Below are 19,985 nucleotides of genomic sequence, written 5' to 3' on the forward strand. Positions count from 1 at the left end.
TTTGTATCTATTCTCGTCATATCTTATTTGTCTATTTAAGACATGCTTGTACATTCATATTAATAGACATTGAGTCTCTTTTGATAAACCTGGGACTCTTCACAACAACACGTACAAAGATCTTATAAGTCTTCAGCATTAGTGTCTCTAACACTTTTGTTCTTTTGAGTGTAGATCTAGGGTATTCCTTTCTATATATTGTACATATGTAAACGAGACATGTTGCTCACGAGCTCTTGCAACTCTTTGTATGTCGAATATAAATAAAAAGGCTCCCAACTGCTCCAACCGAAAAAGTTTGACAATCCCTCATTTTTCTGTAAGTTCGATGATTAAATATTGAACTATGCAAAATCTAGCCTCTCGACCTCCAAGAACTTGGGAAAAAAACTATCTAAAGTGCAATCTCAACATGTGATATGGACCATCCAAATTGTTCGATTTGCCCCATTTTAGAAGCCCAAGTCGAAATTAGTTGGGTGAAAATGGACTTGCAAAGGTTTAAAATAGTTTTTGGGCATTAAATTAATGGATTTTAACGTTTGTGGGTGTTTATAGCAAATCCAGGAGACTAGCAAATGACACCTTATCTCATTCATGCTTCAAAGTTCAAACTAAGTAATTGAGGTCCATCGATTTAAAGAGTATCCGAAGAAGGATATGAAAAATAGATCTTCTCCTAATCGTCCGCAAAGCCGGCTTGAAATTACGTGAGAACCAAGAAATATAAAATAAACTACAATTAAACTAAATTAATTGGGAATCTTAAATTAAAAATAAAACTTTTAAAAAATTTTAAAAAAAAAGGAAAAAAAAAAAAGAAAGAAAAAAAATTTACATGACTCGGGCTAGATGGACCGGGACACTTGAAACCCAGAGTTGAGGCTTGTATCATGATCGCACGTTGCTTTACACCTTTGTGCGTTCTATTTTCCTCAAAGAAATGGCTTGAAAGGGCTTTTGAATATTAGGAGATGTTTTTCCCATGTTTTGAATTGAAGATTGGACCAAGTTCGGAGTTAGATCGGCTAGCTCACGAGCCGTGATATTTATAAAGAAAGGATAACATAAAAAAAAAGCAAGGGATTGAAAATGAAAAAAAAAAAAAAAAATATTAAAAAAGCAAACATTGGGCCCAAAATGGAAAATTAAAATTTGAAAAATAGTTCTATTCAAACAATATATAGATATAAATCAAATCAAAAAATCAAGCTCAAAGGAAAAACCCAAAATTATGTTCTATTGAGGGAAAATATATAAATAATAGAGTAGAATTGAAAGAAATGGTCGGAGAAAACTTAAAATCGAATCTAGAGATTTTTTGTTTTGATTTGAAAATTTTGTTATGGCAATTTCAATTCAAATGCAATAAGAACATATTATGACAAAATTTGGTCAAACAATGAGAGAGATCGAATATTTTTTATTTTGGTTTGAAAAATCCCAAACTTTAGACTAGATGTTTTCAATTTTGGTTTTTTTATTAAAAAATTATTGAAAAGTGGCATAAAAACTAAAACTTCGCATTAATTACGTCATTTGCTATGAAGAAATGGGGAGAAACATTGCAAATAACAAATTGGCAGTTTGAAGAAATTTACTTGTCCAAGTTAACTCATACTTGGCAGAGGGGAGTATCCATATAAGCTTTCCCTTGGTTACATGCCTAAGATGAACAGCCCTCAGGCTAGTACTTCCAGGTACCATTACTTGCAAAAATCTATAAGGGGGATCAAATCCAGCCCTCATTTTTTGGCAAAAAAACCTGAACCTAAATCTTTCCCATTTGATCCCAAATTTGAGATCTAGGTTCATTTTTCCCAGATTTACCCAATAAAAGTGTTAAATTTGATAAAAAAAGACTTTGATTTGTTGCATTTCAAAAATGAAACAACTGAGATTTTTTTTCCCTGATTTTGAAAACTTAATTTCTTCTTTTCTGATAGCCGATCTCTTATTTAATTTTAAGGATAACACCATATTTGTGTTCTTGATCCATAAATAGGCATGTTCTTTTTAAAAAATAAAAAGAGAGAAAAAAGATTTAATATTTTAAAAATTTCAAAGCCTTGGATCTCATAAATCCAAAGTCAGATCCTAAAAGTTTGGTAGTTTCCATTTGTAATGCATCAAGAAGATTTGACCTAGATCATAAGCCCCAATTCGTACCAAGCACAAAGATGATTTTGACCTTAAAAATTTAGGCTTTTATATTAGTAATTACTATACTAGTGTTTGCATTATTATTGCAATTATTTTTATTTTTAAATCTAATAAAAACACATGTATCAGTTATTTTTTCCTGCGGTTTTATTATACTTACAATGACATTACGATGAATGTGATCTTGTTAAACATAGTTTTTGCTATTTTAGATTTTTTTTTTCTTCTTTATAATTTGTTTTGTTTAATTTTTTATCCATTTAAATTGCTATATTTGTGTTAGAAGTAGAAATATTATCTCAAAGAAGTAGTATAAGTTCATGACTTCTCATAAGCATAAATTGAGAAGGTCCTTTTCTTTCTTTTTTTTCTGTAAGCTTAACAATATAATTAGTATTTCTCTTCCTTTTTTGGCATCGAGGATGTAGTGTGTTGTTAAGGAATTAATGTTTTTACTAAGAGGAATTATTTTTTGATTGATGGGATTCATTTTTATGAAATAGATTAAATCTTATGCATTTAGGTACATTTTAAAAGATTTGTTATCTTAAGTTTAAGGAATCATATACATATTTTATTTTATTTTTGATATCCATTATCTCTATTTTAATTTTATAATAAGATTTATTTTGTCACTACATATTTGCCAATTAGTTATATGAAAATATTTATACATATGTTATATTGAAGGCCTAAGAAATGATAATAGAGGATCCTGCTTGGTAGCATGGGGAGAAACTGTCCAAGAAACGGAAAGGGTGAAATCTGTGGGAGGGAGATAATAGGAGGGGTTAATCGCCTGAAACATCGCTGAGCAAAACATTCAGGGTGATGTTCAACTATGTGGCAGTTAAGGAGTAGATCCAGAAGGCATTAGAGATGGCAAAAGGAAAGAAGATGCATATTCAGAGGGTGATTGACGAGAGAATGAGATAACATTATGCATCTACTAGAGATGATAAAGAGGCAAAGTTTTTGGCTATAATGGAACATGTTGGGCTGACTATCGAGTGGACTTGTAGGAAAGACAAGCAGGAGCTTCTTGCAATCATGCTCGTGAGTTTGTAGTGCCAGACATGAGAGGTTTTGCCCCTGGGTTCTTTAGATTTAGATATTCTAGACTGAGATGGTAAATCTCATCATGGCCTTCGGCTACAACCCGCCACCTACTACTTGCTGATCCCAGACCCATATCCCGACCCCAACCCTACCCCAAGATCCTGTGCCTTTTAGATTGATACCTATATGCCCCAACATTGTGATGGGTGTGTGTGGCCATTAAAAGACTTACGAGTGTTTGTAAATGAATTTATATAGTGAAACATGGACTTAGTGGGAGTGTGGTCTCGTGTGGGCCATAATAAGCAACTAATGTTTGCTGATACCGGACTGAGCTTTACATGCTAGTCCAGTCCGGTTGGAAAAACATACTACCTAGGCTTAGAAAATAAACCGATAAAGATTATGATATATCCCTTGATGAGGTCAGTATACTTAAAAGTGAGCCAAAGGATCCGAAGGCCAAAGCCTCATCCGTAAACTGATAAATTCGATGTGATGTAGTATGACTATTTTCGCGAAGCAACTTGAATTTCCTTCTCGAGGAAACGGCAATGGGGAATTATATCCCAATCGTTTACTCTAACTTTTAGATCCCAATCGTAAACTCTATTGTCCATGTAAATACGTCCAAATCTCCTCTTAATTACAAACGGGTTGAGAATTTTCTCCCACTTCTTATTCTCCTCGATCAGCCCCATGTCTAAAATTCGCACCGGCTAATTCTCTTGACTAAGCAGTGTCGTCCTTCCCACAGCACCAATTTAGGTTGATAATACACCGTATATGGGTCCAATTTAGGTGATGGATATCCCTCATGTGGGTTCATTATAGTAATGTATTCCCAAGTTTCCCTCTCCATAGAGGAGACTCTGTAACAAACCCCACGCACGCAAGTGTCCGGCAACATCAAATACTTGGGTGCTGGAAAGCTAAACTCTTTCCAAGTTCTCGTGTCCGAGCTGAACATGGCAAACACCGGGCATCCCACCAGTAACTTGAAAGTGTGGTTCACAGGGTTGAAATAAATTCATGCTACCATGACTGAACCGATAATAATAGAGCGGATGGGGCAATGGTGGAAGGGTCAGATATTGCTTGGTTACAGGATTACACACATAAAATTTGTTTTCAAAGTTTCTTGTAGTTGTGTAGCACACAATGCCATTGCTGCAAGGGAAATTGGTAAAAGGTCCTGATCCAGGTAGCCTTACCACTAGAAGGGTTTGATTCGAAAATTTCTGGGTGAAATTCTTCGATACCTGAATAAAGGAGAAGCCAGAGAAATGGAAGATAGAGGAATCCATAAGCAACTCAATTGTATTAGAAGGTATGGTGGGAGAGAGAGAATGGATCTCATGCAAATTCCTTGGAGCTGAGAAGTTTTTGCCATGACTTACACACACATTGGAACCTGCAGATTGATTCAACGGGGAGGGGAGGGCTGACAAACTGCATATCAAAATCTCAGAAGGGATATGAGAAAAGCAAATTTGAGATGAACTCTTTCTCTTTCTTTATTTTCCCTCTACTTTTCCCATGGTTGAAGGCTGATCTCGAAAGCGAGCGAAGTGAGAGTAAGGTGGTAAAAGGTTCAAAGATAAAGAAGGGGAAGTAAGAGGAAGAGAGAAAGGTCCTGCTCTTTCATTCTCGAGAGAAACCCTTGCTCTTCTATTTAATATTAGAACTCTTATCGACTAATCCCGCGTATATTATGCTGCCCTTTTAATAATGTATGTGGTTTCTATAAGGTCGCAACTTTAAACAATCCAATTAAGGCGCACCTCCAAATTTTATCGTTGCATATAATTTTGATAAAAAAAACTTCTTAGGATTATATCAAAATCTATTTTCATATCTAATTATAAAATTTTAAACTCCAAAAATGGTCAAAATCAAATACATCTATAAACATATGAAAATCTTGAAAATGGACGGTCTAGATGATGTATTGCAAGATGCACTATTTCTAGGACTCAAAATCTTTTTTTGTTTCATATTCATATATCTCGATATTGAGATGATCAATTAGAGGTTTTTTCAATATTAAAACAACCTTGTTAAATAGATTTTTGAGATGCATATGTAATTCTACATTTTAAGGTTGCAACCTTATATTAACGTTTTCCATTAATAAATTAGCTTTTAAGATGGATTTTTGTACTTCATTTAATTCGCTTAGGTACCGTATTTCTACAATATAATGTCCAGAGGTATAAAGCGTCCATCTTAAAGATGGATGCAAATAGGCAGTCCATCTGAAAACAAGTGTAATTATTGGTTCAAATGTTTTCTTAATAAAATTATTATTTATAGTTTTCAAAAAAAGTTTTTTTTTTCATATATTTGATCTCCATGTTAAAGCTTGTATCTCCATGTTAAACATTGTATATTCTCTAAAAAGTAGGATCAAATTATATTTCAAAAATATATTTATTGCGAAGCTCTCATTTCTACAATATGCGGGCTGCCCGCAAGAAACCGTGTCTTAATTTTTAACAACATGTAAACTCTAACATGGAGATCATGAATATGAAAAAATAAGTAAATTTTAAAAACTAGAAATAATAATTCTAGTAAGAGAACATTTGGATCATTAATTTCCATTGTTTTTAGATGGATGCTTTATAATTTTTAGAGTGCATCCTTAGTCATGCGGTACAACCCGCATGAGACAATTTTTCCAGCTAAATGGATAAATTTCATCTATATATCTTATCAGAATAGAAAGATGAGAGATATTCTTTCGGTTTGAAGGTTGAACTCTCGACATCTCTCTTTCGCGAAGTCGGATTGTGCAAATGACATCTTTATACGATGTCTGATTGCGCATATGACATCTTTATTTGGGTTTTTTATTTTTTCGAGGTGTTCCAAATTTGGGTACTTACTTCTTTTTATTTATTTATTTCTTTTTTCTTGTTTTAGGTTTTTGGCATGATCTTTTTTGGTTCTCTTTTTTTAGGTTTTTGGCATGAGCTTTTATTTGAAACTTTCAGCTCGAATTGGAATTTTTGTTAAAGAAGTAGTTTTGAGACTTCTGACCTCCAAGTTTCAGGAAATTGATATGATAAGCATCTATCTTGATTTTGTTTTCTCTCTCTATTTAGCATGTGAAAATACAAAATACCTGAATGTTTAGATGATGGTCAATTTTATATTATTTAAATATATACTGCACATCTCTCTCTTAGGGTCGCACACAACTCTCACTCTCTCTCTTATGATCCGTACACAACTCTCTCTATATATATGTTGAGAGATTCTCCACGCGGGATGTAATCTTTTTTGTCATGTATAATTCAACTAGGAAAAAATAGAGATTTTAGGATATAGATTAGAGATTTTAGGAAGTCAGAGGTATAAATTGGAATATGAGAAGATACGACGTAACAATTCAAATTGTACAAGAGTAGGGATTTTAGGTTATAAATTAGTGATTTAAGAGCGAGAAAGAGATCTTGATCTTTAGTGAGAGTAAATGTTAGGAGGTGACTTGTGGTGTATATAACACCTCTCACAACATATGCTTCCTACCAAAAACCAAGCCAATGAAGAAAAAATAAGGAGAAGTTTGTACCGTTGTAGGCTTGTGTACATTGACATCATTAGAACGAGTTGCGTACGACATTAATATGCACTTTGCATTTATTTATAGAGTAATGACTTTATGGGATCCAGTACACCTTCTAGTATAGGACCCCTAAAGATTACCGTTAGATCTACTTTTCAATTTTGGGATAAAAAATGGTTCCACCGGCTAACCCTTTCCTACAACTGGCCTCAGCGGGTCATTTTTTTTTCAAAAACTTCCGCCCCGTTGCTGCTCTCATCCTCGCCCCTTTTTCTCTCCCTCTCCCTAGCCCACTGGTTTCCTCTCATCTCTCTACAAAGAACACTAGGGTCTGCCCAAAACAAAAAGAGATGTTGCTGCCAAGAACACCCCTTTTTGTTTCGCAAGGTCACAAGTTCTCAGAGAAAGGTTGAAGAACAAAAATCGGATATGCTATATCTCTGTGTCTCTCATTCTCTCTATCTATGAATCTCTCTTTGTATTTTTCAATCTCTCTATATTTGTATCTCTATATCTTGTTTTTATTGGGGGTAAATATTTCTCAATCTCTAGTGTATTTCTTAATCTCTCCATATAGTTGTATCTCTATATCTTGCTTTTATTGGGGGTAGGTATTTCTCAATCTCTCTATATTTGTATCTTTATTTCTTGTTTTTATTGGGGGTAAGGTATCTCTCAATCTCTCTCTTTATCTCTATTTTTTTGGGGGTTGGTATGTCTCAATCTTTCTCTATAAAATTGTATCTTTGTATCTCATTTTTATTGAGGTAGTGTTTCTCAATCTCTTTTTGTATTTCTCAATCTCTCTCTCTAGGGAATTTTAGGGCTTTTTCTGTAGATTTTTCATCATTTGATGCAAAGAAGAAGATTAGAGATGGTTGGAGAAGACGATTTTGGTCTTTGTGGGGGTGCAGGAGGTGAAGGAGGGCACCACTTTTGGTTTTCAATGGATCAACGATCGCTGTAGAAAAACCGACTGCCCCAATAAATAGAGTGGAGTCTTGGACCACCCCATTTTCTCACTATAAATAAATAAAATCATAGTAATGTTTACTCTGAATTATTTGAGTTGCAGCGATTCACTTAGAAAAATCACAAAAAATTTCAAAATGAGGTTGTATTTGAATTTTTTGGGGGTTGGTTTTTTGTTATTTACAATTACTTATGCTTATTTACAGCAAAAAGGGAAACAAATGAAAATCACAGTTTTATTTCCATAACAATTACTTTGTGATTTAAACAGTAGATCATTAAGTAATTTTTTTATGTGACTGATTACTTAAGCACTATTGATTGGAACTTTCTCTATGAAAATTTACTATTATGGTGGCATTCTCTGTCAAAAGTGATGGTTTCTTTGTTAAGATTGACTTTTGTAGTGGAATTCTCCATTGGAGCTTAGGAGTTGCTTTGTTTGCTATTGTTAAGGCTTTAAATTTTAGTGGAATTGAATATCTTATAAAATTGTTTTTAGGAGCGTGACTGGTTTTGTAGTATGATGAATTAGTATTTTTTTAAGACCATAGTATGGTTGCGTCTTTGATTTTGCCGTATGATGAATCACTTATGAGTGGGAGAGCCAAAATGCATTTGGAGTTTCATCTTTCTCTTTGAATCATGTTTGACATATTTTTTTAGGTGCTAGATCTTTTTTATTTGCTCTGTCTCTCTCTTGGAGTATAGAAAATGCATTTTCTTATATATTAAAGTGATATCTGCAGGTAAGTTTTGAGGCCAATAATGAAGAGTCCTAGAGACAAATGCTCAATATACACCTGGCTAAAGAAAATGCCATCAAGAGAGAGAACTACAAGGAATATATGTACAGGCTCACTATGGTTTAGAAGACTAATGTAGAATATTTGTAGTATAGATTGTGTACATTATGTCACTGAAAGTCCATGAATTTCTTTCAACTTTTCAGGCTGAGGATTTGAATTGTGAGGAAGATGGAAGGGTTCGAGCTTCATACTCGAGAAATACTGTATTGCCATTTCTACAAGCCCGGACTCAGTTCTCCAATCCCAAATACAAACCATTGAAGAAGAGCCTGTGATTCATCTCAGAGGTTACACTTTCAAGTCCTAAGCCTCTCTTTCTCTCTCTCTCTCTCTCACTCTCTCGCTCACAGAGTTAGCCCTCCTGTTTTTTAATTTTATAAATTTAGCTTTGCTTCTTTTTCCTTTTTCACTGTATTCTTTATGGGTCCTAACAATACAAAGATGTTTACAGAGCACCTTGAAGAAGATCAATTTGTGTGCTATGAAGCTCCAATCGATCGAACCCAACATCAGAAAAGCTTCCCAATTTCACCAAAGAGCTCAAACGATCATGAACCATGAAATATGGAGGCTCGAGAAGAGTCACAAAAACCTGCAAAAACTTCTTTAGTGACTCTTTTCGGGCCTCATGACAAATGGTGGTTCATAAAACCGGTGGGCTAGGGAGAGGGAGAGAAAAAGGGGTGAGGACGAGAGCAGCAACAGAACGGGAGTTTTTGAGAAAAAAATAACCCGCTGTGGCCAGTTGTAGGAAAGGGCTAGCTGGTAAAACTATTTTTTATCTTAAGATTGAGAAGTACATCTAACGGTGATCCTTAAGGGTCCTATACTAGAAGGTGTGGCAGGGTCCCATAGGATCATTACTCTTATTTATATGTATATTTTTCACAAAAAGGACAAAATAAGTGAGACGTCCCGTACCAATACAATGGCCTAGTGCACCATTAACTATGGTAAACTCATGATATAGCGAGTAAGGAAATGAAGAAATTTATGTGGAGACCCAAAGTCTTGTACGGAATAAAAAAGGAAAAAATTTATATGACGTGTCAATCTTACTTGTTACTTGTAAAAATATGGTTGCAGTAATTTACACCATGCATTTTATTTAGATAATATAGATTTAGTATCGTATTAAAAGACATGCTACTTTTTGACACTATCTTAAAAAGATGTCTCTAATCTACGTCGTCTAACTAAAATGAACGGTGTGGAGTGTTACAACCTTACTTCTATTAATAAGGATGCAACTTTATATAAACTATACCTATGAAAATGGTCTATATCTTGGTATTTTATGGTGATGTTTAAAATTTTTAAATTTTTTTTTTTTTACTCTCATTTTACTCTTAGTTCAAAGTTGCACATTCAAATAAAAATAATAATAATAAAGGAAGTATATGGGCAGTTGGAAGGTCAAAATTATAAAGCACCTCGAGGGTGGTTCGAAGTTTAGACATTCAAATTACCCAAATACATGTTTTTTAGGTTTTCAGTGGTTCAAAATTCGAACCTGCGAACCACTTACTGTATTAGTATTGTTTTTTTAACAATGAGCGGCTTGAAGATGTACGCTTCGAACTGCATGACTTCCCAATTACAAAGGGCCTTTAGAAAGTTTGACCTTTGAGAAACTTTCAAACTGCCTGATACTTAGGGGCTATTTGGGTAACTGGAAATCTATTACGTGACAATAGATTATAAAAAATATGACATTTTCACTGTTTGGGTATACTTAATCGTAAAGAAATGGAAAAAGATTACGCACGATTTCCCCAAAAATCAGTAAATCTATTACGATGCTGATAAGTGAAAAATCTATTATAGGTAATTTTGGGAAATCTTTAGCAGGCGTTTTTGTCTACTCTAGATTAAAAAAAATCTTCTAGACCCTCTCTTTTCATAATGACTAGGTGATCCCTCCCTTTTTAAGCTTGTCCCCTCAGGTAGGTGGTCCCTTTCTTTTTAAACTCTTCCCCTCAGGAATCAGCTGTCATATAAAAATAAAAATAATAAAAATAAAAATCAGTAATCATTGATAAATTACACAACACAATCATAATAAAATATTTTACACAACAAATGTGATCCCTCTCTTTTTAAGCTCGTCCCCTCATCTGAAGGCATTAGTGTCATAAAAATCAGTAATCAATGATAAATTACACAACACAATCATAATAAAAAATTTCACAACATAATCATCAAAAGAGATTACTAAATCTTAATTGAAATAACATACATCTTTAGTCTCTTTCAATACCTCAAAATTTTATATTGCAATTACCAAACCTTCTAGTTTACTAATCAAACATCTTCCCATTTTTTAACTCATACTCTACAAATTTTGAATTTAGTATCATAAATTTATTGTTTATTTAAAATTATATAGAGAGACACTTGAAAGATTTCTATAAAAATTAAATAAAAATAAGGCTTATCATAATAAAATCATGTTATTTCAATCATATTGTTACAATGACTTATCATGTTGAAACCAATGTCATGTTAGAAAACATGTGATTGCATATAAGTGCTAAAGGCATTAAAATAAGTAGGAAATAGTATCATGACTGTAAAATGGTACAAGTTATTATTAGAAAATCTTTATGAAATGGTGATAATGTTATTATTAGAAATATTTTTGGAATGGTGTGATGATGATTTTAATTCAGTATTTTAGTGGAATTTTGTGACAAAAAAGAAGGAAATGATAATCTTGCATTTTAGTGGAATTTTGTGGCAAAAAAAAAAGAAATGATAGTTTATAGGCACGTGCTGGTAAAATGTTGGTAATGCATTTCCTATATTTCTTCCAGACGTAACCAAACAATAACAATGTATTTCTCAGGTTGCATTAAAATACTACCCAAATAGTAACAATCCATTTACAGGTAATGTATTACGCCAGTAATACATTTTACCGACAATATATTTTCAAGTACCAAACAACCCCTTAGTGTTTTGCATGTGTGAGTGGTTCGAACTCCAAAGTCCAACTTTCGGATTGGGGTAAAATGGAAATAATACATTTTAAAAATTTGGGACCTCACTCTAAAATGTCCTAAAATGTGAACCATTTTCTAATTTCATAAAAATATTTTGGACATGTATATATATTTTCGCGAGGAAATATCCATATGAGTCTCTAGTTGCATAAGTCCACCTAGGTTTTCCATGGATTTAGGATGAAAAGCAATTTTTAGATAAGCGAGTGTAAAACATATTTTAGATCACTAGAAGTACAATTCCCTCATACATCGATCTTTATGCAGCTCCCAAAAGGCACGTATTTGAGGATCCGTGAAGAAGTAAAAATGAATGGTAACAATTAAAAAATAACATTTTCATTGAAAGTTTTATTTATTTTGTAGATTCATGACCATGGTCGAGATTATCGATCACCAAAATTTCGGACCCAAAATACATATCTAAGATAGAATTTGGAAGGGGGGAGCATATAAAATAGCTGTGTCGGTTGATGCACCAAAATCGCAGCCATCCATTAATCTATAATAAAACGAGTTTGTAAAATAAGTGGTCTCTTCTATTTTTCTAGAAAAGTAAATTTTTGGAGTATACTTGCTCTAGTGAAAGAGTTGCTCATGAGGATTATTTTGATCTAAATTTTGGGATCAACCTGAGAATCACTAGATGATTGCTTGAGAATAAAAAAAATGTGTATTTGAATTCTTAAGCACTTGGATCTAAGTATCTAATATTTGGACAGTCTTGTAATGTATTTTAATCTTTCAAGCACATGCAAAGTATGTGTATCTTTTTTTTATTTTCATTTTGAGGTTGAATGCAAAGTTGATGAGGTTGTATTCCCAAAAATTTGTTTGATTGGGTTTTACAAACAATTGAGGGTGGGAGCATATGAGTTGAAAATTTTAAACACACTAACATACACATGAAAAAGGGCCGACAAGAGTGGCCATCCCTTAAATTTCGTACTCTGTCAAGAAAAAAAAAGTTCCTTAAAATAATCAGGTTATTTGGCCTCAACAAAAATGTTTATTTTCCTAAAAAAGGGTGAAATTTTTATAAAAGGAAAATGATCTTTTATTATTATTACAAACCGAAGAAAATCTATAACTTTGAAATAAAGGGCCTGATTGAATATGCCCGCTATCTCTAATAACTAAGGATGGCAATGGATCAGGACCGACCCATAACTAAGGATGGCAATGGATAAGGACCGACTTATACCCGCTGGGTATACCAGACATGCGTCCGGATATGTGTCCAAGTTTTGGACCCACGATTAAGATCTGGGTTCAATAAATGATACCTAGATAATCCAAGGTCTAGATACGGGTCCTGCTATACCAACCCGACGGGTATTCAGACCCAAAATTTTAGTTTATAAATTCTCTTGAAATATATAATATAAGAGACTAAATATATAATGTACACCTGATGATCTACTTGAATGTGCGCTTTCTCTCGGTGTGACCACCTCTTCCACCAAATACACTGAAATTTCGGAGATAAAAATTTAATAAGATATACTGTAACATAATATATTATAGTATATTATATTATACTATATTGTATTTTATTGAAAAGACCAAAGGGCTCTCTCTCTCTCTCTTGCTCTCTTTCAGAGATAATCTCCGCCAAATGCCTCCCTACAAAAAGAGGAACTTTGGATAAGTAGAAGAGGTCAAAGAAAAGCATTGAGACCTACAAGATCTGCATCTTCAACGTCTTGAAGCAGGTTTACCCTCATGAAGAGCTTCATCAATGACATTTTTGAGAAGCTTGCTTGGGGCCTCAACACTTGCCCTCTGCAACAAGTAACCCACCATCACTTCCAAGGAAATTTAGACCTCTGCACGTTTGCTCTTTCCTAATGAGCTTGCTATTTGCTAAGCATGTCGTTTCAGAGGGTACCAAGACTGTGACCAAATTCACTAGCTCTTAGAAATTAGGTGAATTTCAATCTTGTTAGAGCGGTATATTTGGGCTTTAGGCCCCTATGGAAGATTATTTCATAATATTACATATAACTCTCATTTGATTGATTATTGATTAATTAAGAATTAATAAATAATATACAAGACTAATAATATACAATATTCCGTATAAATATATGGCTAGTAACTGGATAGACTCCGTATAAATATACAGCTAGTAACAATTTTGGATAGACACCAACAGCTATTGATACTTATTACTAACTATTTTTTATTAGACACCTAATATTAGTAAGAGTTTTGGATAGACACCAAAAGTTATTGATACTTATTAGCTAGCCTAGATACCTAATCTTGCCTAGACACCTAATCTTAGTAAGAGTTTTGGATAGACATCAAAAGTTATTGATACTTACCAGCTAATATTGCCTAGATACTAATATTAAGAATGACATAGATATACTAAGATGAGATATCCATATACTAACACTCTCCCTTAAACTCAAGATGGATGACGTAGATATACTAAGATGAGATATCCATATACTAACACTCCCCCTCTCTAAGATGAGATATCCATATACTAACACTCCCCCTTAAACTCAAGATGGACACCTAATCTTAATAAGAGTTTTGGATAGACATCAAAAGTTATTGATACTTACCAGCTAATATGGCCTATACACTAATCTTAGGAATGACGTAGATATACTAAGATGAGATATCCATATACTAACACTCTCCCTCAAACTCAACCTCAAACTCAAGATCCTTTGACACAATACTAAGTTGCCAAAAAAGAGATGCTTTGACACAATACTAAGTTGCCAAAAAATAGTAGTGATTTTCAGATTGCTTGAACAACAAGCCCATATTGTTTGAACCAATGGTTTAAAAAGCGGATCGGTGACCCGGATCGGGCACCTCAAAAACCGATATGGATCGACGAATCGGCGATCTGGATCGGCGAATCGGCGATCCGGATCGGGAATCAGCTAAATCGGTCGGATTAAAGCTTCAAAAAAATCCGAAAAAATTATTAAAATTCATTATAAATGTTGTTTTTTAGGAATCCAATAAAAAATGAGGATACTACATTCTTAACTTTCATTTTTTTTATCAATTTGTGAATATTGAGATGTTCTTTCCTTGTATAAATTTATTTTAACTATTAAATTTGCATCACATAAAAGAAAAATCATAGAATTATCATGGATAAAATATATAATTATATATGGACTATTATAAAGAGTAGACTAATCAGTGAAAGAATGGGCATTAAAATCTCGTTTTGGCGAAAAACCCTAACCCGCTAAAAAAACCCAAACTATTACAGTCTAACTAACTATAATCCAAAATTATTACAATCTCACTAATTATAATATTATATACTGAAATTATAATTATTAGTTTACATTTTATAATTATTTTATTAGACAAATAATAACAAATTTAAAATATTTTATAATATTATCTAATTTAAAATGTATTGTTGACAACTGTAAGAAAAATAGTACATTACATGATTTATAATGTAAAAATTCATAAATAAAATAAAATATTTGGTTATCAATGTAAAAATTAATAAAATGTGTACAAATTTTGGAAATAACACTTCAATTTTTCAAAAATTTACTTTTTTAGGTTTCTATAATAAATTTAGTAAAAGCGATTGTTAGTAGAAAGATGGAGATTTCAAATAGAATAAAATTTTTATTTTTATTTTTTTTATACCTTTCATATTATTTACAAAAATAATTATACCACTATATACAACAAAAATTAACGGTTATATAAAAAATTAATTTTTTTTATTTTTTATTTTTTTATGTCTTTTATATTATTTACAAAAATATTTATATTTATACCAACCACTATATACACAACAAAAATATTTATATTTATACCAACCACTATATATACAATAAAAATGCAACACATGGCCAAGGGGATTCGAATACAACAAAAATATTTATATTTATACCAAACACTATGTACACAACAAAAATGCAACAAATGCCCAAGGGGATTCGATTTTGGGACCTCAAGTAAAAAAATAAAATCATAACCATCAAGCCATTTAACTACATGTGATTATAAATTGCTGATTAATAGACTATATTTACATTTTATTTTCATTTAATGATGTTTGAGAATTATCCCACATCGAAAGATGGGTATTCAACTTTGATATATAAATACCTATGCAATATGAACTATAAAATGTGTATAAGATTGTTAGGGCAACTTCGCACGTGCGCTAGGACACACGTGTGCACGTGTGAGTGTACGTGGGGCACGCTCGCACGTGCGCTCGGACACACGTGTGCGTATGTGAGTGTGCGTGGGGCACGCTCGCATGTGCACGGTACCCTTGCACGTACGCTCAGACACACATGTGTGCGTGTGAGTGTGCGTGGGACACGCTCGCACGTGCGCTCAGACACACGTGTGCGTATGTGAGAGTGCGTGGGGCATGCTCGCACGTGCATGTCATGCGTTACATGTGTGAACCGGGTTGAACCGGATGGAAACCGGAGGTTCCACTCTAGAACCGGGCGGTTCCCGGTTTTTGGTTTGAACCGGCACGGGCAAGCGTGTTTTCGAGTCGAACCGGGCGAGTCCTGTTCGACTCGCCGTTTTTTAAAACACTGGTTTGAACAATAAACACAATAAGTACCCTTGCACGTGTGCTCAGACACACATGTGTGTGTGTGAGTGTGCGTGGGACACGCTCGCACGTGCGCTCAGACACACGTGTGCGTATGTGAGAGTGCGTGGGGCATGCTCGCACGTGCATGTCATGCGTTACATGTGTGAACCGGGTTGAACCGGATGGAAACCGGAGGTTCCACTCTAGAACCGGGCGGTTCCCGGTTTTTGGTTTGAACCGGCACGGGCAAGCGTGTTTTCGAGTCGAACCGGGCGAGTCCTGTTCGACTCGCCGTTTTTTAAAACACTGGTTTGAACAATAAACACAATAAGTACCCTTGCACGTGTGCTCAGACACACATGTGTGCGTGTGAGTGTGCGTGGGACACGCTCGCACGTGCGCTCAGACACACGTGTGCATATGTGAGAGTGCGTGGGGCATGCTCGCATGTGCATGTCATGCGTTACATGTGTGAACCGGGCTGAACCGGATGGGAACCGGCGGTTCCACTCTAGAATCGGATGGGAACCAGAGGTTCCACTCTAGAACCGGACGATTCCCAGTTTTTGGTTGGAACCGGCACGGGCAAGCGTGTTTCCGAGTCGAACCGGGCGAGTCCGGTTCGACTCGCCGTTTTTTAAAACACTGGTTTGAACAATAAGCACATCTTGTAGTGACGGATCAAGCACGTGCGCTCAGACACACATGTGCGCATGTGAGTGTGCGTGGGGCACGCTCGTACGTGCACTCGGACACACGTGTGCATATGTGAGTGTGCGTGGGGCACGCTCGCACGTGCGTGTCATGCGTTACATGTGTGAACCGGGCTGAACCGGATGGGAACCGACGGTTCCACTCTAGAACCGGATGGGAACCGGCGGTTCCACTCTAGAATCGGGCGGTTCCCGGTTTTTGGTTGGAACCGGCACAGGCAAGCATGTTTTCGAGTCGAACTGGGCGAGTCCGGTTCGATTCGCCGTTTTTAAAACACTGGTTTGAACAATAAGCACATCTTGTAGTGATGGATCAAGTAACGATAAACTCGATCATAAATCATGATCGACACATATTGTAGTGACGGATCAAGTAACGATAAACTCGATCATAAACCATGATCGAGTAACAAAAAACTTGATTATCAGACGAGATCGAGTAACGGAAAATTTGATCATCAAACATGATCGAGTAATGGAAAACTCGATCATTAGACTAAATTGAGTAACATAAACTCGATCATTAGAAAAGATTAGATCAAGGTGGTTGGCAAGGCTGGCTGGGGAGGTTTTAGACAGATCTGGACCAAAGATCAAGATCCAAAGGCAAAAATAGGTAGAGAGGTGGTAGAGAGATATATCAAAGAGTCGAACCATGACTCGATGGTTGTTTTGCTTTGTAGATATTGCAGATCGATTGTTTTCAAAGGTGGATTTAGAGGCAGATCAGTATGAAAATATATGCGAATACTTAGATCTTGCTTGGATACAAATACCCGGATCTGGCTTTCACCAGAAATTGTGAAAGGAGTTGCAAAAGCAGCCATGGCAGAAGCCACCAAGGCCCCCGATCTCTTCATCTTTCTCTATGGCAAAGAACAACACAAATATGGAAAGAAGCACGGCTTAAACTCGAAATCTGTTGGGGTTGGCCTGCGCGGGTTCGACGGACCCTAGAAAACACATCATGAAGACCTTCGCAATGGGTAACATTGCAAACTTCATGCTTGCTAACACATCCTGACTACTAAATTCAATAAATCACGTGAGCCACCAAAATCTCTTGAAAAGAAAACCTACAAATCTTAAAAAGTCAAAGAACAAGTATCAAAAAGTCAAAGAATTCCCACTCTCTCTCTCCTTTATCTCTCTTGAAGTCTGAAAGAGAGAAGCCAAAGTGATGAAAGAGAGAGAGCTTCATTTGCTCAAATAGTGGAGAATATATTTGCTCTCTCCTTTCTGGTTAAAGATGGACAGGCTGCAATATGAAGCAAAACTCGGCAACATCAGGGAGGGTGCGGCAGCCGTTAGACAGAGAGTCACAATCATCAGAGAAACTGAAAACAGAGGCTCGATGCTTGAGAAACGAAATACCAAATCGTGAACCTTCTTATGATATCATGTTACAAACTGTATTTTTGCATATTTTAGAAATTGTATTTATGTATATTTGAGCATTAAGCCCCCATAAAAGATTATTGTATTTCTGTATATTTTAGAAACTGTATTATGTATATTTGAGTATTAAGCCCCTATAAAAGATTATTTCATAATATTGCATAGAACTCTCACTTTATTGATTAATAAAAATATATAAAGACCCTATATAAAATATTCAGAGAATTCTCATTTTATTGATTAATAAAAAATATACAAAGACCCTATATACGGCTAGTAATAGTTATGGATACATACATATCAGCATATATGTATTCATAATGATGTATATCAATACTAACATGAGATATTCATATCCATACTAATATGTATCAGTAAGATATGCATCAGTAATGATGTATATGGAGATTGTAGCTCTTTTCTCTTTTATTTTGCTTTTTGATGGATTGTTAAGACTTGATGACAATGAAGATGGCTTTGTTATTTGGTGGATAAAAAAAAATAAAAATGTATGAGTATTTTCTCTGTGGATTTAGTGTTGGTTATGGGTTTGGGTTCTGGGTTCAAAATTACCCATATGATACAGTTCTGAGTACGTTCAATTTGGACCCATTAGGTATGAGTCCGGGTCCGGATCTGGCGTGACCCAACCCGTTGTCACCCCTACTACTAACTCCCTTATTTAGTAAAATTAATCTTGACAATGGATTATCTATTGTTTATCTATCTTAAATGATTTGAGGCAAACCTATAGGCAGTTTTATATGTAAATTTATCTTTTTGAAGAGCCGTTATAACAATTTTACACGTAAGTTTATATTTTAAAAAAACTCTTTTCACTTTATTCAAAGTACTTTATTGAAAATCACATTGTTAGCCAAAAATAGCTAAAAAGATAAATAATTAAATAATATTACACCGTAGTACTTATAAAACAACTAACACAATAATATTACATGTAGTATATCCAAAGAGAATGAAAATCGAGAATTTTTTTTGCATGAACATAATTTTGCCATTGTCGTAATAGTTTCTTCTCTACCCAAAGAAGAAAATTTATATAAGGGGTCAACCTTATGCTATTAAAGTGAGACAACTCAAAAACTCATTCAAAAGGTGGTTATGATTTTAGAAAACCCTGAAATTGATCATCTCGATCTCGACCTCAAAATGTATGGATTTGATAAAAAAAAATGCAAACTCATAAAGAATAAACCTTGTAATGCATTATTTGGACCTTTCGTTATCAATGTTTTTGTTAGATTATAAATCTGCAGAATATGCAATATTTATACAACTTTAATTTTGATAATTAGGAGTCATCTCAAGAATTTCGAGGAATTAAACTGCATCTTTTAGCATAAGGTGAGATTTCTCTCCTCAAATTAGTGTCACAAAATCAATTTTATCTTCTTCCAAGGCTAAATAGTAAAACCTTCTTTAAATATTTGATTAAATCATATATTTGGATAGTAGAGGCCTAGAAACTAAAAAATATAAACCCAATTCATATTTTTACTGCGACCCAAATCATACTTGGGATTATATATGACCATATTTACCTTTGATACTCACCATTACTTACAAATATCCAATGTAAAGTCTAATAGCATGGGTGTATCACAAAGTTTGAGAACATTATTTTGAAGTTTGAGCTTGGTCAATGGAATAAAAGTAGTCATGTAATTTTACATCCAATTGTAAAGATTAATTGTGACCTCCTTG

The sequence above is a fragment of the Amborella trichopoda genome, chromosome 7, assembly GCF_054954075.1.
Source record: "Amborella trichopoda isolate Santa Cruz 75 chromosome 7, AtrichopodaSantaCruz75HAP2 v2.0, whole genome shotgun sequence".
In the NCBI taxonomy this organism is placed as follows: domain Eukaryota; kingdom Viridiplantae; phylum Streptophyta; class Magnoliopsida; order Amborellales; family Amborellaceae; genus Amborella; species Amborella trichopoda.